Consider the following 6,000-nt stretch of genomic DNA (forward strand, 5'->3'; position numbering starts at 1 on the left):
TGATATTGGCCAGTGTATTGCGTACATCATGTAGGGGAATCTTTAATAAATATTTAATACTTAAGGCGTGACTGAAACTTGACAAATGCCGCTATGACAACAACCACTTCCAAGTAAATATACACCAAACAATTGCGACGAAAAGACCGAAGATTAACCGCTCTACGTATTGCGCGTATGGTGAATTGTTACTAATACATTCTTTCGGTTCAAGTGTCGAAAGTTGCTTTGTCGGAAATAATTAACTGTAATTTGGTAATTAACCCGAGTTTTGATATGCATTCGTTTTGTCATTGTGATAATAAGCAGGACTTTTTTGTATCTATGAGAAACACCCTCCTGAAGTATTTAATAGCTGCTATCAAGGGGAAGTGCACGCAGAACAGGTGAATGTAACCTTCTAGTTATACTGCACTGCGCGTACCCTTTGTTTCTGGTTTGATTTTGCTCTTCTTAGAAGATTGGTCAAAATCATCATCATCATCATCATCATCATCATCATCATCATCATCATCATCATCATCATCATCATCATCATCATCATCATCATCATCATCATCATCATCATCATCATCATCATCATCATCATCATCATCATCATCATCATCATCATCATCATCATCATCATCATCATCATCATCATCATCATCGTCTTCTTCTTCTTCGTTCTTCGTTTTCTTTTTCGTCATAATCATCTTCTTCTTCTTCATTTAACTCTTCATAACAATCAACATCATCACTATTTCGAATATTTCGCCTGCATCATGCATCATCATCAATATATACCACACCATCAGAACCAGCACTATCATCATTAGCAGACATAGCAGCCGCTGTATTAGCGATATAATTATTAAATACAAAGCTATAATATAATTATAAAAACAGTTACACTGGCTTAAGTAGCATATATAGCTGAACGAGTCGTTATCGTCAAATATATATAACACAAAAAACACAGACCTTGTTTCCTTAATTAAGAAATTAAATATATGTAATACAGTAAAGCTGTAAACTGTAAACTAAATAAGAAGGATGCTAAAAGTGCTTATTGGACTAGTTATACACGACTTATCTTTTTTGGGAATCATATCAGTTTCCCAGGAACAGATGGATTAACTGACGACACAAGTTGGTATTTTATCGCAATCACGTTGTTTATGCTAATGGCTAATACTAATGCATTGATTTAATCTAGTACCGCGATTTAATTTGAATTTCAAATATTTAATCACTTCCGATATCGAAAGACGAAGTTTCAACAACTCAAGTATAATAAAACCGACTGTCATTTTATAACACACCACCTTATAGTCATTTATTTACTATTTAATTTATAGTTTTATATATTTTACATTTATTAAAATATAACGAGTTTAGATTCCTGCGGTAGTTACTTTAAGCATATGAAAACACGTCGTTTACAGACAAGAAAGTTAAATGACATTCCACATGACGTATGTCCCATAAATATATGCGTGTATTACTAATGATTACCGCCTAAATATGTGACGCGTTATGCTAAAAAAGGTCTTATAACATATGCGGCCATCATAGCACAAAAGGAGCCCGCGCATTTGCGCTGTCTGGCTGGGAGCTAGACTGTGCGCTATTGAGACCATGTTTCCGTGTGTGACTTTCTAGCGGACAGGGTAGCTCCTTGCCAGAATGTGCGAATGCACAGGCTAGTTTTGAGCTGCGCTGGCCGTATTCAGCATACATGTAAGGTTCAGGTTCGCATGACACGACTCATAAGGTCAATAGGTTTGCAACAGATTATGCATGTTATATATCGTTTTAAATGTTACTGTATTGACTGTATACGTACCCCTCATTAAAAATGTATAACAAACGAATCCACAAACTAAAATATAAGTAAAATAAAATACCAACAGATGATTTTCGTATAGTGCTTTGCAAATGTATGGGTATTCTCTTAATACATACAATAACACTTGTATAAAAAAAACTAATTGGTAAAGATGACAAACAATTATTATGTGTTTATTAATTTTTTTCAAGTTCTCACCACACCATTTTAGATCACAACTTGGTAAATGCAAAAAGCTTACATGCATCGATTATAATGTTTTCGAAAACGTTTTGACTTACCTGCGTAATTTTATTTTCAGAAAACCTTTATTCCGACATTTCAACTGATATTTCCTCACAAACGACTCCCGATTTGGAGGTAAGCACTTTTGCCCTTTCCTTACACTGAATTTCAAAAGAATAGCTTGATTGAGTTATGTTTGGGATAAACACACACTCGCACGCTACTAAATTGTGCTCGCCAAGATATACCGTGCACTTATATTGGTCGCTTTAGTACCACGTAAAATTGTTGGTTCTATAGAAGAAGTTCAGTGCACCATGTAGGGCCAGACATATTATCCAGTATCGTATGGTTGGTCCTTTCTGACGAGTCAAGCATTTCGCCTGTATTTGTGGAAACCTATTATTTAAATAATAACCTTTTATTTAAAACTATCTTAAATTGATTGTTTATGCTCATCGCTTAATTTGATTGATATTAAATGTCACCGAAAAAAAAACAAGAACAACGGAATTTCGCAATTAGATATAATTTATGCTTATTATTTTTATAAAAGTACTTACTGGGACAAACTAGTTTTTAACGAAATTAAAACGCCTTCGTGATGAACAAGCGATAACGGTTGAATATAGGGCTTTTAGAATTAATATGTCTTTGGTGGGCGCCGTTTTTAATTGACCAATTTGTCTCAATCAGATATGAGTAAAAAGTCGGTAATCGCGTGTCGATGACATTACAGACTTCACTTTTTGTAAAATCTGTCGCATCTTCTTTTTAATGTGATGACGTTTTGATATTTATTATTTTTGTACGCCATACTACGATCCTAAAAAACTTAGCATATATACTTAGCCCTAAGTGTATAGCACGGTTTGGCTATTGCAGTCCGCACAGGCTAATCAGGGGCGAAACTTTCCAGCTTTTATGATATTTTCTGTTTAAAGAAAGTCTCTTCTTAGTAAAAAAAAACAGTTTAGGCCGCAAGCGTCGTCCCTGATTACCATTTTGCGGTCTGCACAGGCTAATCTGGGACTACACTTTACGCATATGCATTAAACCCCATTTTTCACCGAGCATATATATATAACTATGTGAACAGCTTGAAATCAAAACGTTTAACGCACAACAGAGGATGCTTAGATGTGGTAAAACACACCCGGCAATAAATTTATAAGCATACTAAGTTACTGCGCATGATATCCGCTCTTGACTTTTTGTATAATTAATTTTCACATGTCACTTTTTGCATAAAATATGTGTTGGCAACAGGTCGTAAATAGTAACTAAAGACTGCCGTTGATAGAACTGTAAAGACATCCGTTAAACGTTTTAAGTTCTTGATTGACATTAAAATGTCACCATGTAAAAACTCAGTTATTTCTGGCATTGTCATGATTCGCCTTTCAGGACTTGGCCTTCACGGTCAATGCATGCTTACAATTATGTAAGTTTTCACGGCATGGTTTCGTTGACATAATACTATACGAATGCTAATCGTTTTCAAGACATAAACGGATGTAACATTACATAATACGTACCACACTGACAGATGCAATTAATGTAAAACGATGATTTCTAAAAATCGTCTGTAAACAGTATATTACGTCATAATAATCTTCCTCTTTGTTGAATTTGATATGAAGTTGGTGGTAAATATTATGCGACATATTTCCCAAATTTATCTCTTAACGCTGCCTCGGTGATGTCAAATTAAAATCACATTAAGCGAATGTATTTGAGACGTTAAGAAACACCGATGTTTACAAAAACGGTCCTTGTGGCTAGCGTAACAAATTTTAATTATCTAATAGTTATTCGTGGTTCGATCCCCAAACCTTTCTTTTCAAAGTCAAAATGTGCTTTTAGGTCAATAAACTTCGTTAGTTTTTGGTACCATATCTATAAAATCATTACATGCTATGTTAGTTTTTTGTTGTTTTACACACACATTATAACTTAAAGAATTGGAGATATAGTATTTATTTTCGCACATTCAGAGACAGCCATGCTATGCAATTGAATGTTTATCCATGGCTGATACGCCATTAATTGAGGCAAATTGTGGGAAAACTAAGCTCAATGCCTGTGCAATTTCGGACTTTCATTTTCGTTTTTATGGATTTTTTTCGTTAAAATAAAGTCTCTTCTTCACGAAAATCCAGTTTAGTCAAAAAGTGTCGTCCCTGATGAGCCTGTGTGGACTGCACAGGCTAATCTGTGCCTACACTTCACGCGCACGCATTAAGCCCCGTGTGCCATAACGAGGCTCAATATAACATTGTATCTTCAGGCATAATCAGCACGTTTTTTGTTAACAACAGTGGATACTACTTCATTGTGAAAGTTTATGGTTTTTGTGTTTATTGACAAAACATGACACTTACAATTTTACTTACTTAAGTCATAATTAGTTGAAAGATACAGATGTCATTCGTGCTTCACTCATATTTAAATTAAATAGCTCTGTTGATTAAAAGGTGAAATAACGAAACTAGCTACTAAGATCTGATGTCACTACTAGATCATTTACACTCAATTAGAAGAAATGGACCATTACATGCTCTAGCAAAAGCCCATGTACGTCATACACATAGGAGAGAACCAACACTTTATTATTTATAGCAATTACAAATTGGTAAGTTTTCTACAGATGAAAGTAAGTTTACCAGAAGGGAAAAGCTGTAACCGATTTATGTCGAACAGTCCGGTTAAGTAAAGTAAAGTAATTAGAAGGCCAGTCAACCTAACGTTCAGCCTAAATGGACAATAAAGTACCCCGTGATATAAATTTTGCTGTTATAAATTCAGTAATGTTTAAGCTTCTAGTGGTTTAGGTATCGTTGTATAATTACTATTTTTTCATTAATTAACATTGTATGACCTTTAGAATATGAGTTTAAACGGGAGCCAATAACCTTTTCCCCCTAATTACAGCTTAATTGGAGATTAAATACCCCAGTAGTATAAACTAAGCCCTATGTCAATATTTGTTATAACATGGCGTCTTGATACATTTGACGTCATTATACTTGGCGTATTGACTGTTATAACAAATATTGATTATAACAGTTATAACAGTCAATACGCCAAGTACAATGACGTCAAATTTATCAAGACGCCATTTTATGCTTACCATTTATTGAAGTTTATAAAATAAAATAAAAAAATAATAGGATGAAATGAAATACCAGGAATTTATCGATTACATTTTAATGCATTTGCCTTGCAAAACATCCGCACCATTCACGAAAGCTAGTACATATACTTAAAGTTTTTGTTTAGACGCTCTCCCTAAACTTATCTGAAAGCAACCGCGACCAAATGTTCTTTGCATAATTATACTCTACCGATAGTTTCCTGTTTAAACACCAAGTAAGTATTCAAGTCAGTATAGTTCACTTTTGTAAAATGTTATTAAAAAAACCTTTTTAAAGCAGTTATAGCAGTTTTAATTGTTTAAAAATTATTTATTTAAATGGCGGTTGAATCACCCGAAGCTAAGCACACTGGTTCGTAACAAATCATTTGCGATTTAGAGAAGTTATTATGTAAAATATTTGGAATCGCAGTTATGAGCAATTTCAATGGTCCGTCTTAGCCAGTGTTTTTAAAGATTGTGGCGTTGAAACGATGATTTACTGACAACATAAACTCGCTTGTATTTGAAACGCAATTTCATGTTAGGCAATAAATTTACAGCACACGCAAATCGCAAACAGCGTGTCAGAAGCAATGAAGCATCTTCAATTTAGAAAGCCTTGGATATTTCCATTTCAAAATTCTGAAATCTTAGTTTTTGAAGTAATGTTGTTTAAAGATATTCAATTCATTTCAATTGTGTGTTGATGTTTTATATTAAATTCTGCCATGCACGGTGGAATAAAGGGCCCAGATAGACTGCATTGCATTATTTCCGAAGCAGTCCCTTTACCGCACTGTAAAAC

Source organism: Dreissena polymorpha, chromosome 4, assembly GCF_020536995.1.
Source record: "Dreissena polymorpha isolate Duluth1 chromosome 4, UMN_Dpol_1.0, whole genome shotgun sequence".
Classification (NCBI taxonomy): domain Eukaryota; kingdom Metazoa; phylum Mollusca; class Bivalvia; order Myida; family Dreissenidae; genus Dreissena; species Dreissena polymorpha.